Source organism: Ochotona princeps, chromosome 8, assembly GCF_030435755.1.
Source record: "Ochotona princeps isolate mOchPri1 chromosome 8, mOchPri1.hap1, whole genome shotgun sequence".
NCBI classification, from domain to species: Eukaryota; Metazoa; Chordata; class Mammalia; order Lagomorpha; family Ochotonidae; genus Ochotona; species Ochotona princeps.
In genome coordinates this window covers 8,430,041-8,453,401 of record NC_080839.1, presented here as the reverse complement: position 1 = coordinate 8,453,401, position 23,361 = coordinate 8,430,041, and the positions used below count along the sequence as shown (strand labels likewise).

The window sequence follows — 23,361 nt, the reverse complement described above, 5'->3', positions numbered from 1 at the left end:
CATGGGAAAGCAGAGAGAGCTGGGTTCAGTGTGATAGCCTAGTGACTAAATCCTTGCCTTGCACATATCGGAATTCCATATCGGTCTGTTTCCTGGCTGCTCCACTTCCCAGCCAGCTCCCTGCTTGTGGCCTGGGAAAGCAGCAGAGGATGGCCCAAAGTCTTGGGACCCTGCACCCAATGGGAGACTTGGATGGCTTGGGCCTTACCCAGCTTTGGCTGATTTAGCCATTTGGACAATGAACCAGCAGATGGAAGGTTTTTCTCTCTGTTATCTCTTCCTCTCACTCACTGCAAATGCGTGCTTCAAATTAAAACAACACAACACAACAACAACAATAACAACAAAGCCTTAAATTATTCAATTCTTTTGTGTTCCTATAATTAATCCCATGAGGGCAAATAAAAATGAGAGCATGGTCATATGGTATATTACTCCATGAGAGCTACTGTAATGAACTACAGCTTAATCAATAGAACTCATTTGTCTTCCCACAGCCCTGGTGGCACCTGTAGGGTTGGATTCTGGTGGGATTCCTGAGTCCAGATGACCATCTCCCCACACATCCTTGCCCAGCTTTTCTTAGTCTCCCTCTCCCCTAGTGTCTATGTCTCTAAGAAGGATACCTGTCCCATGAGAGCAGTGCATTTAACCTTAATAATTTCACCCAACGCCCTGTCTCCAAACCTGAGTACCGTCATATTCCAAGGTGTACGGGAAATGAGAATTCCAACCTGTGAACCTGGGAGAACACCACCCTTCTCCCACATAACACATGGTAAAGATTCAAATAGTGTGCAGGCATGACACACCGAGGAACACAGCTCCCATTCACCTTGCCTCCAGTCCTACTTCCTCCAACGGAAATGATCATCCAGCTTACAGGCCTCTGCAGGAGCGCTCTCCCAGTCCTGGGTCCGAGGCACTCTGGGCTGCAAATGCAGTGAGCACTGGCCCTCGCAGGCTCTGCCCTTCCCTGTGACTTCTGCCCTACTTCCGGAAGGAATGGGGAGGATCCAATGGGAGCAGTGCTGTCCGCTGAGAAGTCTACTCCGGGGTACAGCTCTATAAAGGAAGAGGCAGGAAGGCACCATGTTCATCCGCAAGGCCTCACACAGGAAAGAGGAAAAAGCCCAGGCACGAAAAACTAACACAGTAAGTGGGCTGGAGGCTTTTCAAAGTTAGGTGTAGGCTGTTATGCTTCTATTTTGAACATTCTGTTTAAAAAATTATGTATTTATTTTAAAGGTAGAGTTGGAGGGGGAGAGAGAGAGAGTGAGATAGAGAGAAAGAGAGAGCACTTGCATCTGCTGGTTCACTCCTCAGATGGCTGTACTGGACAGTGCTGGGCCAGGCCGAAGGCAGGAGCTGCATCCGGGCCTGCTACAGGGGTGGCAGGAGCTTGAATGCTTTGGCTAACTCCCACAGCTCTCCAGGCCATGGGCAGGGAGGAAGTGGAACAGCCAGAAAGTGACCTGGAACGCATGTGGAATGCAGATATCATAGGCATTAGCTTTGCATGCTGTATCACAAGGCCCTGTTTCAACATTTTAGCTGTTACAAATAATGCCACTATGAACACTGATGTACAACATATCTATTTTCACTTCTTGTGGGTATCTGCCCAGGAGTGGAATTACTCAGTCAATAGAAGGTTGGCTTAACTTTTTGAGGAACTGTCCCCACTGTTTTGCATAGTGGATGAATCATTTCAAATCTCCATCAGCAATGTAAAAGGAGTTTGACTTTCCCATTCCCTTACTAACACTTGTCCTTTTGGTTTTTGCTGTGGTGGTCAAAAATGTGAAGTGGTATTCTCTTGATGGTTTCGATTTAAATTCTCCTAATGGTGATGATGTTGACCATATTTTCAAGAACTCACTGGCTATTTGCATGTCTTAGCTGGGACATTATGCCTATCCTTCATCCATTTTTAAATTGGAGTTTCATTTTGAGTTGTACATTAGTCAGCTTCTTATCACTACAACAAAATATCCAAGACAACGAACTTCATTAAGAGGTTATTCAACCTATGGTTCTGAAGATTCCAGTCTGAGATTGGGCAGCCCTGTTGGTTGGGCATCTGGTGAGGATGGCAACTACAGAACATGTGTGAAGAGGGGACACATGACAAACAGATGATATTATGTCTGGGCCCCACCTGGCTTTGATAGGCAACCCTCGCATGAGAACTGTATTCCAAAGGCATGGTTCTGGTGCCCTAAGGATCTCCTAGTAGGTCCATCTCCTCTACATCATAACTGAATTGTTTCCACGGTGTCTTTTTTCCTGATTTGTTTGTCTGAAAGGCTGAGTTTAAAAAGAGAAGCAGAGGTAGAGAGAGAGAGAATCTCCCATGTGTTGGTTCACTCCCCAGATAGCTGCAATAGCCATGGCTGGGCCAGACCAAAGCCAGGATCCAGAAGCTTCTTCCAGGTCTCCCACTTGAGTGCAGGAGCCCAAGACCTTGGGCCACCTTTTGCTGTTTTCCTAAGCTGGTTAGGAGAGAGCTGAATTGGAAGTGGAGCAGACAGGACTCAACCCAGGCCCCAAATAGGATACTGCATTGCCGGTGGAAGCTTTACCTGCCACCCCACAATACTGGCCTCCTCCACTCTCTTAAAACCATTAACTTAGGACTTTGGAATTTAGCACTCTTCATAGTTCAAGAGACAAATCATGATGAAACCGTAAGGTGTGGACCTAGCAGCGTGGCCTAGCAGCTAAAGTCCTCACCTTGCAACCACCAGGATCCCATATGGGCGCCAGTTCTAATCCCGGCAGCCCCGCTTCCCATCCAGCTCCCCGCTTGTGGCCTGGGAAAGCAGTTGAGGACGGCCCAAAGCCTTGGGACCCTGCACCCACGTGGGAGACCCGGAAGAGGTTCCTGGTTCCTGGTTCCTGGTTTCGGATCGGCGAAGCACAGGCCGTTGTGGTCACTTGGGGAGTGAATCATCAGACGAAAGATCTTCCTCTCTGTCTCTCATCCTCTCTGTATATCTGACTTTGTAAGAAAAATAAATAAATCTTTAAAAAAAATTATTTGTCAGATACACGATTTGCAAAAACATTTCTCCCACTGTAGATTCTTTCCACTTTCTTGATAATAGCCTTTGAGGCATTATTTTAAATTTTTATGATGCCCAGTTCTTCTGTCTTATTGTTGTTTGTACATTTAATATCATATATAAGAGAACAATATCTAATTCAAGGTCACAAAGGTGTAAGCTTTGTGTGCTTCTAGGAGTTCATAGTTTTAATTCCACTTGTATTTATTTGTTTTGAATTTCTAAACATGGTATGAGCCAGGAGTCCAGCTTCATTTTTTGGCATGTAATTACTCAGTTGTCCCAGGCCATTTGTTGAAGCGACCATTATTTCTCCCATTCAATTCTCTTGGCACACCATTTCTGCAGTGTCAGTTCTGTGCCATTGTTCTAGATGCTTACTCCAGTACTATTTATCCTGGATTATTGCAGATTTGTAGTAAGTTCAAAATCAGGAAATGTGAATCTTCCAACTTTATTGCTTTTCAAGATTGTTTTTGCTATTGAGGTTCTTGCATTGCCACAGAACTTTGAGAACAACTTGTCAATTTCTGTGGGGAAAAAAAAGCCATCCGGATTTTGACAGGAATTCACTGAATGTGTAGATCACTTTTGGGGACTGTTATCATCATAATATTACTAAGTCTTCCGTTCCATGGGCATGGGATGTCTGCCACTCACTTAAGTCTTCTTACATTTCTTTCAAAAATGTTTGTCATTTTTAGGATATAAGTCTTTCCCCTATTTCATTAAGATTATCCCTAAGTATGATTGCTTTTGATGGCATAATAAATGTGGTTTGCATAAATGTTTTTAAAATGGAGTTGTATTGGACTATGGCTCAATATGTTAATCTTCCACCTTCAAGATCCAGTATCCCATGTGGGCATTCCATATGGGCTGCTCCACTTAGACACAGCTCCCTATTGTGGCCTGGGAAAGCTGCAGAGCATTGCCTAAGTCTTTAGTATCCTGAACCCATATGGGAGACCCATTAGAAGCTCCTGGCTCCTGGCTCCTGGCTCTGGATTGGTTCAGCTCCAGTCATTGTTGTCATTTGGAGAGTGAACCTAAAGATGGAAGATCTTTCCCTCTGTCTCTTCTTCTGTCTACAAATCTGCCTTTTTAATAAAAATAAATGATTCATTTAAAAATGGAGCTATATTGCTAAGTGTCTATGGGAAACAGAATTACAGCTTTAAAAGGAAACAAATAATTCTCTCAGAGTGGTGATCAATAAAACTTCCCCCCCCCAAATTCTGCTTTTGGTTTTTGGTTTTTTTGTTTTTTGGTTTTTTTTTTTGCTGGTCAGCGTCTTTTATTGATTCCTCATACAGTTACTTGTCTTCAGGCTTGTTGAAGCAGTAGGTCAGACAGCACTTGCCACAGGAATGCCTGTCCAAGTGGCTGGCCATGAACACGCCAGCACCGCAGGCCAGAGGGGCACTCGCGACGCAGGCGGCTTACTTTACCGTTCTCATCCACCCTGTAGTACTTGAGGACAGCCAGCTTCACCTTCTTCCTCTTGTGCTTCTTCTTCTTGGGAGTGGTGTATGACTTCTTCCTTTTCTTGGCACCACCACAGTCTCAGCACCAGGTGCAGAGTGCACTCCTTCTGAATGTTGTAGTCAGATAAACTTCGGCCATCTTCCAGCTGCTTGCCAGCAAAGATCAGTCTTTGCTGATCTGGAGGAATTTCTTCCTTATCCTGGATTTTGGCTTATACATTTTCTATTGTATCCGAGGGCTCAACCTCGAGGGTGATGGTCTTGCCCGTAAGGGTCTTGACAAAGATCTGCATCCTGGCGGCGGCCTCACCGCAGATAGCAGATTGAAAAAGTGCTTTTGGCTTTTTATCACCTTACTTTAGTATGAATATATGCGTTTAGAACAGGTAAAAACAAGCTGTAACTAGCCTCTCTAAGGTCAACAACAATAGCAACAAAAATAAGGAGTGGAATAAAGAAGCAAGGAGACCAGCTGTTCCTTTCTTTAACTGCCAACAAGGAAGACCTTTTGTATCCTAGTATTACGTATACAAACTGTACCACCTAAGCTACTGCCTCTTAAGTCTCCCCCCTGGGTTGGGGGGGGGAGGAAAGTAATGGAAAAACCTACAGAAGGCCAAGGCATCCTGGGATTTGGATTTGCATCATAATGCCAGATTATCCTGGTGTTTTTTTCAGCATGGCTGAGGCTGGTATCAAACCTAGATAGAGGTTGTTATCCATGAATCCAATGTCCATGATTCACTTTGCTCAGTCATTTACAGCCCTAAACGAAAGCAACTGCTAACAGCAGACCCCAGTATCTGGCATTAGAGCTGGATTCCTTTTTGTTTGCAGCAAATGGCTAAAAAGCAATTACTCATAGATGGTTGTTTCACAGCCTTAGACATCCTTTCTACCTCATTTATCTCTCTAGCCAGATCTCCAGCGCCGCAGTTGATGGAAGAGAGAGCAGGTGGGTATGTCACCCTGCATGGACCCACAGTGTACACCAAGCAGAGCACCAGAAACAGGCACTCTGACCTTGACTGCAGCTCGAGTGTCAGAGTGGGCTCAGGTACAGCTGAAACGCCTACTCTGATCAAGGCTCACCGTCTGGCGCGCAGGGCAAGGACTGGATTCAAAGCATCAGGCCCAGCCTCATCCTCATAGCTGATTCTTGATGGAGCAACACTTGTGGTTAGAGCTGGGCTTCTGTACTTTCATCTTGCCTGGCCTCTGTGCAGGTTAAATACAAAGAAACCACACAATATCTTAACAAGGAAAAAGAAAAGAATTGATTTTTGATCTTTTGGCTAAGATCATGTGTAAGGAGAAAAAAAAAAAAAGGAGGCACAAAGTTAGCCAGCATATAACCTGGCCAACTGTCTCCTAATGTGTGAACTTGTTGAAAAGAATCAAGATGCTGGTTTTATTAGTTTTACGTTGGAATTTAGGTACCTGGTATTAAACACTGAGCTACTTCTTCAACATACTTTAAACCAAAATATTATGAGTCATAAGCCCTCTACTAACTGTGCAGCTTAGAAATAATTTCCCAGTGGAACCCTGGATGTGTCCCAGGATAGCATTCTGCTGCTACGCTCACCAAAAGTCTGATAAACTCAATCTCCACTGCTAACCTAACTTCAAGAGAAGATCTGATTTGTAAGTAAGAGAAAAACAGGAACCCCCTAGGAACACTCCATTCTTGAATATCAAGATGTTTTCTAGCATTTAACAGGTGATGGATGATACATGAGGGTTTTGCTCATACGAGTTATCTCTGTGGGGTCAGGGGCCTTCCAAGAGGATCCGAGGATTCTGTGGAAGGAGCGTGCTTGTACATTTCATTCCATTCAAGGTTTTATCTGCCTTGACAACTGTGTAAATAAGACTTCACTATTGCTAGTGGCAAAGCTAGCTCTGAAGGACCCTTTCTTCATCTCAATGTCCAGCATCACTGATTGCAATACATTCTCAGAAGAAAGACTTGGCTGTAAAGGCAGGACCACAGGCGCTATGGATTCCAAGAAGCCCAAGGTTTCTGAGTCCCTGGGCTCCACCGGCAGGGCAGGCCTCTGAGTGAAAAGTCCTGCCTTCCTGGACAGGAACTAGGCAGGTTCCTTAACATAGGAGAGCACATGAACTCTGCATTTACATCAAAATGCACTCCTGTTTGTGTTTATGCCATCTATAGGCTGCCCACCAAAGCCTCGTCCTCCCATCTTCCTGGACTCAAGGCACATTTCCCAGGCTCCAGTACAGCCTGGAATGGCTGTTCAAAAAACAATTCTTGCTAAGCGGCCTGTGTTGTAACATGGTGGATTAAGCTACCGATCGAGATGCTGCCATACCCCTATCAGAGTGCCAGTTTGAGTCCCGGCTGCTCTGCTTCCAATCCAGCCTCCATGCTCCTGGGAAAGCACTGGATGATGATCCAAGTATATGAACATGAACACCTGCTACCTATGTGAGAGACCCAGATAGAGCTCCAGGCTCATGGCTTCCACCTAGCACAGCCCTTACTTGTTATTGCCCCACCCCCTCAAATGCTTACCAAACTGAGCAGAAACATTGGTTCTGTTTTTGTACCTGGTCTGCAAAGCTTCTCATGAGATCTTTTCCCTTTGTCCCCTTTCTCCTAGCTGGGGATGGTGCCACCAGAGCAGCCACCCTAACAGCCTCTTTTCCTGGGGCTCCTGTGTGCTGTGTTCAGGATGCACGCGGCCACCTTCTGCAGCCCCATCACCCTCAAGGCTGCCCTTGGCAGGAAGCACCTGCCCTCTCCCCAACCCTTTACCCTCTATCCAGCCATCAAACTCCTCCTCGCCCTAAACTTTACAGGATTTTTGCCCCTGCTGTCCCATAACTGAACCTTGTGGCTGTCACTGCCCCGTCAGCTCCAGAGCCAGGCCTTCGTTCTGATGACCTCTCAGCGCCTAGCTCAGTGATGACACACGCAGGTGTGTAAGCAATGAGCCAGTGCGGAAAGGGCACTCTCCCAGCACTCTGGGCTCCCTTCTCCCTCACGTGATGTCATCCTCTGCAAAGCTGAGGCTTGCAAAAGGCTTTGGGTGGCAGGTGTCCATGTACTAGGGTCATCACTGATGCTTTCCCAGGCACAGCAGGAAGCTGGATTGGAAGCAGAGTAGCTGAGATTCAAACTGGCACTCTGACAGGGGATGCGATCATTTCTCCTGCAGAAGCTGTCCTCCAGGCATTGGTCCCTGCTCCTTTGTGTTCCGGCTCTTCAAGGGTCCACCTACCATACACACTGGGAGAGCTGCAGGGGTATTGAAGTTCCCCTGCTGGGAGTCCTCCCCACTTCCCCCTCTGCTCTCAGTTCCCTTGACTCCTCATACACCCGCAGGCAGACAGGACAGGACAGCAGGGTAGCCGTACCTCCCTGCAAGCCTGAAAGGCAGGGTGTTCTCCACGAGGCAGTTTCCTGCTGTGGCACTTGTCTCCCGCTCTGGGGAGCCACCTGTCTTCAGGCTGTCCCTCCCACTCCCGTTGCTTTCACCAAGTGGTCTGGAACGTGAGAACCAGGGACATCCTCAGCACTGCTTCTGGTGTCTACAAAGCATTTGCAGTAGTTATGCTAAAGACAAGGTGGGCCAGTAGGTCTGTGGCGAACAGGGTGGAACTGAAGCCACCTGTCCCCGCAAGGTGAGCTTGTCACCACATAAGGGGCCCACTTCCCTCTGTAAAAGGGAGGAGGCCATGCTGCCTTGCCACAGACACCACCCCTTATTCTGGGGCGTGTATTTAGCCTGACAGTTAAGATGCCTGCGTCCCACAGCACAGCATCTGTGTTTGAGTTCTGGCTCCAGCCAGGACAGACCCCTGGGAGGCAGTGGTGGTAGTTCCAAGTAGTTGAGTTCCTGCCAACCAAGTAGGAGACCTGGATTGAGTTCCCAGATCCTGGCTCTAGCTTTAGCTACCGAAGGCATATGGCAAGTGAAGAGCATATGGCAAGTGAAGATCTACGTATGTGTGTATGTATGTGTGTGTCCATCTCTCTATGTCTCAGTTAAATAATCAAACACTGAACACAGAAGAAAAGAACGATCCTAATCTGAGAGCGTGTCCCACGTTGTGCTGAGATAAGCGCAGCCCCTAAGGATTCTTTCCTAAGAGGTTGGCGATGGACAGACAGCTCATTTGGGAGAAGGGGAGCAGGCCATCTGAACTGCTCAGGGAAGAACTGAGAAGAAGCAGGGGAAGCCACCACGAATTCCCCTCCGATCCCGTGGGCAGAGCTCTCTGTCTTCACAGTGGACAGGCATTTCTGCTGTCTGATAACAGCAGGAGGTTTTTTTTTATAATGTGAAACTGCTCACAGACTATTTTTCCCAGTTCCAGTGGTTATGTTGATCAGTGGCATGTCTGTGACTAATAACCAGAATGAAGTGGCTCAACAAGCAACACCCACCGAGCACCGACTCTATTTTTAAGGCAGAGAAGTGCAGCGAAAGTTAAAGACTACGTTGCTAAACTACAAACTTCAGCAAAACATTTAGAAATGTCATTCAGAATTTCATCTTTAAAGATTGAAATATTTAGTTATTTGAAAGACAGCAACAGAGAGAAAGGGGGAGAAAGAGAGCGAGAAGTTGACTTCACCTGCTGGTTCATTCCCCCAAATAGCTGTAACAGTCTGACCTGGGTGAGACAAGACCTAGACAAAATCCAAGAGACAGGAAACCCACCTGGGCCTTCCATGTGAGTTGTAGGGGCCCAAACGTTTGGGACATTTTTCTTCTGCTTTTCTGGGATCATTAGCAGGAAGATGGACTGAAAGGGAAGCAGCCAGGACTTAAGCTGGCATGCATATAGAAGGCAGGTGTCACAGCTAGCTGTTGGCTTCACCTGCTGTTCAAGGCTAGGAGAGATGACCCATCTGCTGGCTCACTCCCCAAAAGGCTCCAACAGCCAGGGCGGAGCCAGGCTGAAGCCAGGAGCTAGGAGCCTCTTCCAGGGCTCTCACCTGGCCGTCTTTTGTTGCTTTTCCAGGCGGATTATCCGGGAGCTGGATCAGCCTCGAGGGGATGCAGCAGGCAGCAGCTAGACCCGCTGTGGTCCAGTGCCAACCCCTATCCTGCATGTTTGAATGTCTTCTCCCAGCGAATCAACTCACACCCACATCTTGTGGGGTGTTAAGAGCAAAACTGGGATCAAGTGATGCGGAAATAGGGCTCCAGCCCAGATCCACTCAGGGAGCTCAGCCCTTCCAGGGTTAGGTTGCTCACTCTTCTGTGTATCTGGTGCCCCAGGCAGTTCCGCAGCCTCTGTTCTCCCCAGGCGCTGGAGCCAGGAGGATGCTACTTGGGGTGATGTTGTTCCGGGTCTTAAAATAACTATCTAAGCCCAAATCACAAGGCTGGGTAAACGCCCTGCCTGGGCGGGGGTGGGGGTGGGGTGGGGGGGGTGGTGAGGGCTGTGGGGGTGGTGGGGAGGGGGAAGAAAAACTATGCTAAATGTTGGCTGGTGGTTCTCTCTCTGATTTATTGAATACCCAGTCCTTCGCCTCCTGCCTCCGCTCTTGACTTTGGAGCTCTCTCTCTCTCCTCCTAACGCCACCTCAGAAGTCTGACATGTTGAGTGTTACGGTCAGTCTAAAGTTAAGTGTGGGTTTATCTTACCATCACTCCTTGCCTGGTATCTGATTCTATTCTAAAGACAAGGGGAAAAAAAAGCTTCTCCACTTACCCCACCACACACAGCTCCGTGGATAAAAGGGCATTTGCAGAATCATCAACTTTTAATGATTCTGCTGAAACCGGCTTCCTTCAAGGCTGCTAATGGGGAATGTGTGTCTGCTTTGAGATTCATAAGCGGTCCCCAAGGCCGCTCGGGTTCTTACCTGGCTCCTTTATCAAATCTGGCATCAGACACTGTGGTGGGATTTATTACAGCCAGGCCCTTAGCAGAGGAAGCAACCCGAACTGGGTGGCTGAGGTTTCAGGTGGCTGAGCTATGTGGGCTCAGAGGGCAGCACTGCTCTGGGCATTTCAAGGGTTCTCAAAACATGTGAGTCCCTGGAAAGAAACCGTATTGGCCCCAGTATATGACAAGAAAAAATGGCAGAATCAAAATATTAATTTTTAGCATTATGTTAGAAAAATCATTACTTTTATTACTTTTTAATTTTTAAAAGAGATTTACTTATTTAAAAGGCAGAATTACAGAGAAGAAAGGAGTGTGAATGAGAGAGAGAGAGAGAGAGATCTTCCACTCACTGGTTCACTCTCCCAAAATGGCCACAGCAGTCAGGGCTGGGCCAGCCTGAAGCTAGGAGCCAGGAGCTTCATCTGGTTCTCCAATGTGATAGTCCAACAAATGGACCGTCTTCCACTGCTTTTCCCAGGCCATTAGTAAGAAACCACATTGGAAATGGATCAGACGGTGCTTGAACTGGCACCTACATGGGATTTTGACATTGCAGGTGGCAGCTTACCCCTCTATGCCATGATGTCAGTCCCCACTTTAAAATATAATGTGAAATTACTTTCTGTGGACTTGCATGTGCCTGCTGCAGTAGCAGGTGCTAGGCCAGTGAGAGAGGACACCCCAGCCTCCTCCCGCAGAAGCATTTAGGCTGCTGTCGGCTCCTCTTCGAGGGCTTCCCCTCCTACACACCTGACCAAGGTCAGCTCTGCAGGTGTGGGCCTACTCTTGCATGAACTTGGAGTGCCTTCTACAAGTGTGCTCCTGCAATTTAGCCTCCAGCCTGGGTCCGGCTCTGGGGTCTCTGACACAGCCCTGGATCTTTTTGTTTAATCTAGTTTGAATTGGTGAATTATTTTTAAAAAGGATATATTTGTCCTTGAAAGGCAAAGGGACAGAGAAAGAGAGATGTGGCCCACTCCACAAAGGGGCACAAGAACCAGGTCTGGGCCAGGCTAGAGCCAGGAGCCAGAAACTCTAACCGGGCATCTGACAGAGATGTGAGGGGCCCAAGCACAGAGCTCATCATCCACTGCCTCCCAGGCACACTGGCAGGAAACTGGAGAGCAGTGGAGCAGCCGGGACTCAGAGTGAGCTCCATTCGATACGCCACACTGCTGGCCCCATGAATCGGTTCTGTGACCCGCAGACAGAACCAACATTAAGAGAAGCATCCAGATCACTTGATATCTATTCCAGCTCCCGTTCTTTCCACAGCGGAGGGATCTGATTAGTGCATTCAAAGAGGAGTCAAGTATCAAAGCCTTTAAACCAACTTGCGAAGTAAACCACTTGTGGTATTCCACCTTCGTTGGCATCATCCAACTATGCAATCTGTTGACTATAAGTTTACCATATGTATCATTTAAAGTCTGTATCTGCTGAACTGTAAGCTCCATCACAATGGAGACTTCTTTCCTCATTGTTTCATCAAACACCTACTAGGTTCTCAGTAAAGGTCTCAGAAGAATGATAAATGTACATTTGTCAGAGATATCCAGTGCTACTAATTCTATTTCTGTTTCCCCTTAAATTTTGGTTTTACCTTCTTGTTCCTTTTTTTTTTCTTAAAGCATACTTTATTTATTTATTTGTTTAGTTATATTGGAAAGTCAGATTTACAGAGGAGAGACAGAGAGGAAGATCTTCCATCCGTTGGCTCACTTCCTAAGTAGCCACAATGACTGAAGTAGAGCCAATCTGCAGCCAGGAGCCAGGAACTTCCTCCGGGTCTCCCTGTAGGATCCCAAGGCCTTGGGCCGTCCTCTGCTGCTTCCCCAGGCCACAAGCAGGGAGCTGGATGGGAAGCAGAGCAGTTGGGAGATGAACCGACACCCATATGGGATCCCTAAATGTGCAAGGCAAGGATTTTAACCACTAGGCTATTGTGCAGGGCCCCAGTTTTACTTTCTATGTCAAAAATATTAAGTGGAACATTCCAGAGATAAACAATTTATACATTTTAAAGTTCTTATTACATTATTACATTGTTATGATTGTTCTCTTTTTATTATTAGCTATTATTGATAATCTCTTATTGTGCCTAATTTGTAGTATATGGGTAGAAGAAAAGACTTACTATGTCTGAAGTCCAGTGGCAGGCATGGGACATTTCACTCCTGAATGGTGGAGGGTGGATACAGGCACTGTGGCAAGTTAAGCTGTGCTTATATCACCAGCATCCCATATCAGAGTGCTAGTTCAAGTCCTGGCTACTCTGCTTCCAATCCGGCTTCCTGCTAGTGCACCTGGGAGGCAATAGGAGCTGGCTCGAGTGCTCGGGCCCCTAACACACACACGGGAGACCTAGATGGACCTGTGGGCACCTGGCCTTGGCCTGACCTAGTCCTGGCTGTGGTAGGCATTTGGGGAGTGCACCCCAGCAAATGTAAGATCTCCTGCATTCATTCATGCTCTCTCCCTTTCAAGTAGAAGCAAATAAATATTTTTAGAAAAAAGGAAAAGCTGGGCCCGGCGGTGTGGCCTAGCGGCTAAAGTCCTCGCCTTGAATGCTCCAGGATCCCATATGGGCGCTGGTTCTAATCCTGGCAGCTCCACTTCCCATCCAGCTCCCTGCTTGTGGCCTGGGAAAGCAGTTGAGAATGGCCCAAAGTTTTGGAACCTTGCACCTGCGTGGGAGACCTGGAAGAGGTTCCAGGTTCCCGGCTTCAGATCGGCATAGCACCGGCCGTTGCACTTACTTAGGGAGTGAATCAACGGATGGAAGATCTTCCTCTTTGTCTCCTCCTCTCTGTATATCTGACTTTGTAATAAAAAATAAGTAAATCTTTAAAAAAATAATAAGAGAAAAGGAAAAGCAGGAACTATTATGTAAATGTCAGAGAAGTCACTAAATCTCCCCTCACACTTTCAAGGTAACTGGAGAAGGCAAGATTTGTTTTATTTATCTTATTTTTTAAAATTAAATTGACACATAAAGATTATACATATTTATGGGGATTTTTGTGACTTATGTGATGTTTACATATTTGAGTGTGCCTAACACTCAAATAAAGGTAAGCATATCTATTTCCTCAAAGATTTGTCATTACTGGGCCTGGGGCAAGGCCATAGTGGCTAGATCCTTACCTTGCAACAGCCTGGATTCCACACAAGTGCCGGTTCATGTCCTGGCTGCTCCACTTCCCATCCAGTTCTCTGTTTGTGGCCTGGGAAAGCAGTAGAGGATGGTCATTTGGGGAGTGAACCAGCAAACAGAAGATCTTTGTCTCTCCTCTCTGTAAATCTGCCTTTCCAATAAAAAGTAAAAACAAACAAACAAACAAACAAACAACAACAAAAAAAAACCAAAAAACAAAAAACAGATTTATCGGGCCAGACGGCATGGCCTAGCGGCTAAAGTTCTCACCTTGAACGCCCCGGGATCCCATATGGGCGCCGGTTCTAATCCCAGCAGCTCCACTTCCCATCCAGCTCCCTGCTTGTGGCCTGGGAAGGCAGTCAAGGACGGCCCAAGGCCTTGAGACCCTGCACCCACGTGGGAGACCTGGAGGAGGTTCCTGGCTCCTGGCTTTGGATTGGCATAGCACCAGCCGTTGTGGTCACTTGGGGAGTGAATCATCGGATGGAAGATCTTCCTCTCTGTTTCTCCTCCTCTCTGTATATCTGACTTTGTAATAAAAAAAAAAATCTTTCAAAAAAAAACCAAAAGTCCTCGCCTTGAATGTACCAAGATCCCATATGGGTGCCAGTTCCAATCCCGGCAGCTCTACTTCCCATTCAGCTCCTTGCTTGTGGGAAAGCAGTTGAGGATGGCCCAAAGCATTGGGACCCTGCACCCATGTGGGAGACCTGGAGGAGAAAGCTCCTGGCTTCAGGCTTTGGACTGGCTCAGCTCCGGCTGTTGCGGCTGCTTGGGAAGTGAACCAGCTGATGGAAGATTTCCTCTCTGTTTCTCTTCTCCATAAATCTGACTTTCCAATAATATGAAAATAAATCTTTAAAGAAAAAAGAAAAAAGAAAAGAAACAGCATTCAGGAGGGCCAGAGTTGTGGGCAGGGGTTTGAGCCATCTCTTGCAAAAACAGAAGCCATCTGAGTACCAGTTTGCATCCTGGTTGATCCACTTCCAATCCAGCTTCCCGCTAATGGACCCCGGAAGCAGAGGATGATGCCCAAATGTTGCCACTCAAGTAGGAAGCCTCAGTGAAGCTCCTGGCTTGAACTGGCCCAGCAATAGCCATTGGAGCCATTTGGGGAATGGATAGAAGATCTCTCTCTCTCTCTCTCTCTCTCTCTCTGCAAACTGTTTCAAATAAATAAATTAATTTATAAATAAAACATCTATATATACTGGTTGGGACACCCATATCCACTATGGAGTACTGTGTTGAATTCCCGGCTCTGGTTCCAGCTTGTTGTGAGTGCAAACCCTGGAAGGCAGGCGATGATGGGGCAGGTCAAAGTGTTCCTACCATCCACGTGGGATGCCAGTGTTGTTTCTGGGATCCTGGCTTCAGCCTGGCCTAATCTTAGTCCCTGGGAAGCAGATTTACAGAGAGAAATAACTTCCATCTGCTGGCTCACTTTCCAAGTGGTCACAATAACCAGAACTGAGCTGATCTGAAGTCAGGATCTTCTTAAGGGTCTCCCAGGCGGGTGTAGGGTCCCAAGGCTTTGGGTCATCCTCTACTGCTTTCCCAGGCCACAGACAGAGAGCTGGATGGGAAGTGGAGCAACTGGGACTTGAATAAGCTCCTATAGGGGATCTTGGCACATTCAAGGCAAGGGTATAGCCACTGAGCCATTATGCTGGGCCCTCTCTCTTTCAAATAAAGAAATATTGAAGGTAAAACACTGAGAGAAAAAAATAGCTAAAATACATTTTTAGAAATCCCGAGCGGGCCGTGTCATGTTGCAGCACATTAAGCTGCAGCTGCTGACAGTGGCGTCCCGTATCAGGGGGCCGGTTTGAGATTCAGCTGCTCATTTCTCACACAGCTTCCTGCTCATGTACCTGGGATGCTAAAGATGCCTGCCATCCATGTAGGAGACCTGGATGGAGTTTCTGGATCCTGGCTTTGCCTGGCCCAACCCTGGCAGTTATGGTATTTTGAGGAGTGAACCAGCAGATACAAGATAACTCTGTCTCTCCTTCTATCACTCTGCCTTTCAAACAAATAAGTAAACAGTTAACAAACAAACAGTCAAACAAAAGCAGCCTGCACAGCAGCGTAGAAAGCTAATCCTCTGCCTGCAGTGCTGGCATCCTACATGTTCAGCAACTCAAGTCTTGGCTGTTCCACTTTTGATCCAGCTCCCTGTTTATGATCTGGGAAAGCAGCACAGGATGGACCCACATGGGACACCAGCAAGAAGCTCCTGGATTCCAGCTTCAGATCGGCTCAGCTCTAGCCATCGTGGCCATCTGGGGAATAAAGTGTGAATCATAGCATAGAAGATCTCTCTATCTCTCTCTCCCCTTATCCTTTTCTTCCAAATAAATAAATTTTTTTGTTAAATGACATTAATTCTATACAATATCCATCCCCACTCCTACTCCTAGGCAAATCTGCAGGAACCCTGTGCAAAGCTGGACGGTTGGAATTCAGAGAGCTCTGGGAACAGAAAACACTGAATTTGGGGATGCAGACCCAGATTCCAGAAATAGAAAATTGTAGTGTGCTTGGAGAAGTTTTGCTAGAAATAAAACAGATCCCTGGTTTAATCCCCACCGGGGAGTGAATTTTCATTCTGGGGAGACTACCGCCACCTTCTTCATCTGAGACAGAAAGCTGTGACAACTCTGGCTGTGGGCACTCTTGGCTGGAAAACACGTTGGCAGCCCTTCAGACTGACATGCTTCAAATAGTTTTTCAACATTTTCTTAATAGGAGCAGAAAGAACAGATTGTCTATAATGAAAACTATACACTTCTTTTTGTATGTCCATGATAAAGGATTTATTATGTGTCTGTGAAAGACCAAAAAAAAAAAAAAAAAGTCCTGGCCAGTTGAGGAGATGGTTTTGTTCAGCTGTTTTGGTGTTCTGGGAGGGAGAACATTCGCGATGGTGAGGGAGAGGCCAGCCCGGGTGTGACGGGGCAGGTAGACAGAGAGGCGCACACAGGTCTGCAGCGACACAGAGTGTGGATGGAGCGTCTCCCACATCACAGTGTGCCGGGGTTGCTTTGCACTCAGGGTGATCTCTGTTTCAGAGAAAGGGGCCTGGCCCCTGTCCGCCCTTTTCCATGAGATGGGGGGGCTTGGCTGACCATGGGCAGGCCCTACACAATACCATTTGGATTAGTGTAGACCTCTCTTTCCCGTGACTTTTTTTTCTGCTAGCTATTGGACATGCTCAGTGGCTCGCACTCCAGGAGGTCTGCTCAAAACACCTTTTCAGGAGTCTTCTCCAGCTGCACTAGATGGCGAATCCAGTCCCTTTTCCTTAAGTTCTTGCTCTCCCGGGTGCTTCTGCTAGTTTCTGATCCGAAGCTTTCGATTTGGATAATGCCAAGAGTTACCCTTCTCTGGCGGTCAGCTCTCCCCACTGCCCCCTGCTGTCCCCTAGGGTGACTCTCAGCTGGCTGGTCTCAGGTTCAAGTCTGGGTCCCTGGCTGCGTGGAGCGACGATCCATGTCACATACGTGCTGTGCGCCGCTCAGCAGGATGATGTTGTGCTGCTGGAGAATGTCTTCATTGGGATTGTATTTACCTTTGAGGGCATTTTACATTTTGCCAGCTGTGTGAACAGTCCCAGTAGAAGTCTAAATTCATGGGACTGGTGCAATGGATCAATTGGCTAATCCTCCCCCATCAAGCACCACAATTCAATATTGGTGCCAGTTCGGGTCCTAGCTGCTCCACTTCCCATCCAGCTCCCTGCTTGTGGCCTGGGAAAGCAGTCGAGGATGGCCCAAAGCCTTGGGACCCTGCACCTGCATGGGAGACCCAGAGGAAGCTGCTGGCTCCTGATCAGCACAGCTCCAGCCATTGCAGCCATTTGGGGAGTGAACCAGCAGATGGAAAATCTTTCTCTCTGTATCTGTTTCTGTCTTGTAGATCTACCTTTCCAATAAAAATTGTTTTAAAGTTTAAAAAGTCCTAATTCATGGGTACCTTACTTCCAGTGGTATCAGCTACACACCCTTTTAAAATGTACAATTCAATGTTCTTCTTATATTCAAAAGATCATAAACACACCACTCCTACCTAGTTCCAGAAGATTATTAGCACTTCTCAGCAGCCTCTCCCTGGCTCCTGGCAACCACTCATCTGCTTTCCGGTTGTCCTGGACACTTCACAGACACGGAGGTATACCTTATGGGGCCTCTTTTCTCTATGTGCGGCTTCCTTCTCTTAGCACAATGCTCCCAAAGTCCATTCATGTCACCGTATGGACTAGCATTCCACTCCTTTTCATTTCCAAAGATTATTCCATGATATGACTGTCCCATGTCTTATCCATTTATTTAAGATTTATTTATTTATCGAAAGGGAGATTTACAGAGAGGAGGCACAGAGAGAAAGATATTCTGTCTGCTGGTTCACTCCCAAGGGGCCTCAATAGCTAGAGTTGAGCCCACCCGAAGCCAGGAGCCAGGAGCTTCCTCTGGGTCTCCCATATGGATGCAGGGCCCCAATGCTTTGGGCCATCCTTGACTGCTTTCCCAGGCTACAAACAGAGAGCTGGATGGGAAGTGGAGCAGCCAGAATATGAACTGGTGCTCATATAGGATCCTGATGGATGTAAGGCAAAAATTTAGCCACTAGGCTACTGTGCTGGGTCCTCCACATCTTGTTTATCCATTCACAAGTGGATAGAGATTTCTGGACATTACTTTAGAACTATTGTAGATTCTTTTTTTTTTTTTTTTAAGAACATTTCTAGGGTGAGTTAAGCTGCGGGCTGAATGCTTCTATCCCACGTGGGTGCTGGTCTGAGTCCTGGCTGCTCCACTTCTGATCCTGCTTCCTGCCAATGTGCCTGAGAAAACAGTGTAAGACTCCCCTCTACTTACTGGGAGACCCAGATGGAATGCCAAGTTCTGTCTTTGGTCTTTGTGGCTATCTGGGGAGTGAATCAGCAGAGGAAAGATTTCTGTGTATCTCCCTCTCCCTGTAACTATGCCTTTCAAATAAATGACTTTTTTTTAAGGGAACATTTTTGGGCAGACATTGTGGCATAGCATGTTACATTACATCCTGCAGAATCAGCACACCATCTAAGTGCTGGTTTGAGTCCTGGCTGCTCGCTCTTTCTTTCTTTCTTTCTTTTTCAGATTTATTTATTTTCATTGCAAAGTCAGATATACAGAGAGGAAGAGAAACAGAGAGGAAGATCTTCCATCCAATGTTTCACTCCCCAAGTGACCACAATGGCTGGTGCTGTGCTGATCCAAAGCCAGGAGCCAGGAACCTCCTGCAGGTCTCCCACACGGGTGCAGGGTCCCAAGGCTTTGGGCCGTCCTTGACTGCCTTCCCAGGCCACAAGCAGGGAGCTGGATGGGAAGTGGAGCTGCCGGGATTAAAACTGGCTCCCAAATGGACCCTGGCGCATTCAAGGTGAGGAATTTAACTGCTAGACTACCATGCCGGGCCTGGCTGCTCCACTTTCAACCTAGCTACCTGCAATTCTCCTTGGAAAGCAGAGGCTCTCCCAGGTACCTGGTCCCTGTGATACCCACATAGGGGCCCTGGAAGAAGCTCCTGCTTTCAGTCTAGCTCAGTCCTGGCGGTTATGGATATCTGAGGAATGAACCAACAGATGGAAGATCTCATTCTCTCTCTTTTCTTAAAAAAAATGACCTTCTCTGTACAAGGTTTTTCATAGACATGTTTTCATTTTTCTTGGGTAGACGGTCAAGCGAGAGTAGAACTACCAAGACACACAGTAAGCTTAAACTTAGAAACTAACAGGTTCGCTCCCACAGCGGGTGCACGGCTTTATGTTTCCATAGCAACCCACAGGGCACCAACTGCTCCTCCTTGTGCTAACACTTGCTCTTGTCTCTCTTTTTTGGTGTAGCAGCCAAAAACCCACTGTGGAAACAGTGAGTTACTCCCCGTGGGTTTGATGAAGATTTTAGTATTTTTTCCTGTTCTTGTTGGCTGTTTGCATATCTCTTCTGGGGAAAGAGGTTTTCACTTGCCTCTTTGTTTCTGAGTTGTGAGAATACTCCATAAATTCTGAAAACTACATCTCTTATCAGAGACACGGTCTGCAAATATTTTCTTCCACATTCTGTGTCATCTTTTTGTGTTCTGAAATGTGTTCTTGGAAACACATCAGTTTTTAACAAAGCCCAGCTTATCTATTTTTTGTGCTTGTGCTACTTAGAGCTAAGTGCTCTGGGCATCAGCCGCCTGACATGGCTTTGTCTGGTCTAGGCTAAGGCCTTGAAGGCTTCGTAAAGTATTGAAAAGAAAACTTGAGGCAAAACAAATTGAAGAAAGTTTAGGTGAGCAAAGAATGCTTGATGAAAGGTGAGCATTTGGGCCCGGCACGGTGGCCTAGTGGCTAAAGTCCTCGCCTTGAACGTGCCAAGATCCCATATGGGCACCAGTTCTAATCCCAGCTGCTCCACTTCCCATCCAGCTCCCTACTTGTGGCCTGGGAAGGCAATCAAGGATGGCCCAAAGCCTTGGGACCCTGCACCCGTGTGGGAGACCTGGAGGAGGTTCCTGGCTCCTGGCTTTGGATCGGCGCAGCACCGGCCTTTGTGGTCACTTGGGGAGTGAATCATCAGATGGAGGATCTTCCTCTCTGTCTCCTCTTCTCTGTATATCTGACTTTGTAATAAAAAAATAAATCTTAACGAAAAAAAAAGGTGAGCATTTGAGTTCACTGTTAAGCCACTGGTTGCAACACCCACAACCCCTATTGGAAGTCCTGGCTCCACTTTCAATTCTAGTTTCCTGCTAATACAGACCTGGGAAGAAGCTGGTGATGGCTCAGGCAGTGAGGTTCTGATTGCTTCCATGGAGTACCTGGACCAAGGTCCTAGCTGATCAGCTTTGGCCTGGCACAGTTCACCCACTGTGGGCACTTGGGGAGTGACCCAGCAGGTGATATTGTTTCCCTGCCTTTCAAATAAAATTATATATATTTTAAAAGTTTGATTCATGAAGCAGGGAGCATTGAAGGGAGGTCGAGAAGGCTCTGTCCAGCAGGGACAGCTGTGAGTTTTCATAGGCTTAGCACAACATCCACTCAGAGCAATCAGCACAGCAGTGCCTGATTGGCTGCCATGACTGGCTCAAGCTTGGTTGATTTTCACTGGCTAAAATCCAGCTATTTGTTACCCAGAAACACAGCCCTAGGTTGGGTTTTGGTTTCTGCACCAGGTTAGGGAAGTAAGTCCATGACTCAGGAATTGGAAATGTGGAGGCGGCCTCACTCTGACGACTCGTTGGTCATCTTGTTTAAGTTGTGTGGATGGTTGTCTTTCTCCCCACAAACAGTAATTATGGCAGTGTCTCCCGCCACCCCCTGAGTACCACCTCAGAAACTTCCAGAAACACATGGAGTGCAGTGGTCCTGCTTCCCACTTCCCATGTTGTAAGACTCTAAACAGCATTTTCCCCAAATGAATCCTGGGAATGCTGCTCCCATGAGACACCTGCAGATAAAGGGTCCTAGGAAGACAGCCTGTCACATTTCCCCAGAAGACACACAAAGATGTGTTGGAATAATAATATCTGTGGGATGGTCTGCATTGTGTGAGCAAAGATAAGCGGAAATGTTGCTGATTATCGGAGCAAGAAACTCTTCCAGGGCCCGGCGGCGTGGCCTAGCGGCTAAAAGTCCTTGCCTTGAACACGCCAGGATCTCGTGTGGGCGCCGGTTCTAGTCCCTGCAGCTCCACTTCCCATCCAACTCCCTGCTTGTGGCCTGGGCAAGCAGTTGAGGACAACCCAAAGCCTTGGGATCCTGCACCTGAGTGGGAGACCCGGAAGAGGTTCCTGGTTCCACCTTCAGATCGGCACGCACCGGCCGTTGTGGCCACTTGGGGAGTGAATCATTGGATGGAGGATCTTCCTCTCTGTCTCTCCTCCTCTCTGTATATCTGACTTTATAATAAAAATAAATAAACCTTAAAAAAAAAAAAAAAGGAACTCTTCCAAACAAGGAACTTAGGCTGTGGGAGTCAGTTCACACCTGATGATCACAAAAGGATCAGCTACTCTAGAGAGATCTTAGCACCAACACATGAAATAGTAACATTTGTATTCAAGTCCCGTGTGAGGCTAAAGACCCTCCTATCTCGCGCTGCCTCCCTAGACCCTGGAACTTGTGCTTCCCAAGCAGCCGGGAGACAGGAGGTTTTTAGGGGCTGAGTCCGGGCATTAAAGGCTTAAAGGCTTGGCAACACAGAGCATGGCAGCAGCCACACAGCACACACGGTTAGAAGCACTGCTCGCCTGGCCCACCTGGCTTCACCATACGCTTGCATTTTGATGCACATGACCTTGCACTCTGTCACATGTATTTCTGCCAAAACAAACAAATAAACAAACAAATAAACACAAACAGAGGAAAGCTGCGAAGTTCAAATGTGCCAAAAAATGGTTTGCATGTGAATTTCAAGAGGGACAAAATTACAGCAATTGAATGTGTGAGTTTACATTGTGCTACCGAAAACCAGGTCAGTGGGATACCAATGGAAACAAATAGTTCTAGAAATGTGCAGAGTGGACCCCTGAAAACTGGGAGCAGCTGATGCCTTCACGGGACCAGCCTCTCCCTGCTATGATGGGGTGTTCGGAATGGGGGGGAGGAATGCAATGCGGTAAATACTTAGTGTTTTCCCAGAAAGGAAAATCAGTGTTGGTGTGGTTAAGACATCAAGAGCCATCCTGGGGTCTGTGCTCTAATGATATACATAAATAGCGCTGAAAGGCATGTGGGTTGACACCGAAAAATCAATAACTCCTTACTGAGTGCATACAATGGCCATTATGTCCCATTAAAGTGTATTTAAAGCTTTGGCAACATCCAAGGGTTGCAAAGGACCCTGGGAATGTGGTGATGAAAAGGAAGCAAGTCATACGTGACTCAAGGGGTCAGAAAGGGTCCTGGGTGTGCCCGCGAGGCGAGGGCCATGCGGGGGTTCCTGTCCTGGGTGTGCCCGCGAGGGCAGGGTCTTGTAGGGGTTCCTCTCCTGGGTGTGCCGGAGAGGGTAGGGCCTTGTGGGGGTTCCTGGGTGGGGAGCAGGCTGAAATCACCACTTCCCAGGTGGAAGCAGCCTGCCCTGTGCCCTCAAGGCCCTCCCTCTCATGGTCTCCCACTCTGGCTGCTAGAGGCAGCTGCTGGAGTGGGGCTGGGTCTCAGCACCCAGTGGGAAGGTGAAGCTTAGGCTGGATGGAACACGGGACCCAGGACAGGGCAACCCCCGAGGAGCCCCCAAGCTGCCTGTGCCAGCCTGTGACCTATGAAGTCCCATTCCCAGGAGAGCCTGCTTCCTCCATGGCAACTGTGGACTCCCACAGGGCCCTCCTGGGATGACAAGGGGGCTTAGAAATGGTAGCATTGGGGCTGGCACTGTGGTTCAATGGCTAATCCTCTACCTCCAAGCACTGGCATCCCATACGGGCACCGGTTCATGTTCTGGTTGTTCCACTTTCCATCTAGCTCCCTGCTAATGTGCCTGGGAAAGCAGCAGAGGATGTCGCAAGGCCTGTGACCCTGCACCCACGTGGGAGACCCAAAAGAAACTCCAGGCTCCTGGTTTCAAATCAGCTCAGCTCCATTGGTTGTGGCCATTTGGGGAGTAAATCAGCAGATGGAATATCTTTCTCTCTCTCCATAAATTTGCCTTTATAATAAAAATAAATCTTAAAAAAAAAGAAAAGAAATACTCATACTGAGGGAGTCCTACACTTGATCTTAGCCAAAAGGCCGAGAAGCGAT

The 23,361-nt window shown here is 47.4% G+C and overlaps 2 pseudogenes; both read right to left on the bottom strand.

Moving 5' to 3' along the window:
* Positions 1-4,337: 4,337 nt before the first annotated feature.
* On the bottom strand, positions 4,338-4,884 carry LOC131480915 (ubiquitin-ribosomal protein eS31 fusion protein-like; annotated as a pseudogene).
* Positions 4,885-23,157: 18,273 nt separating this feature from the next.
* Positions 23,158-23,361, bottom strand: LOC118760797 (U2 spliceosomal RNA; annotated as a pseudogene).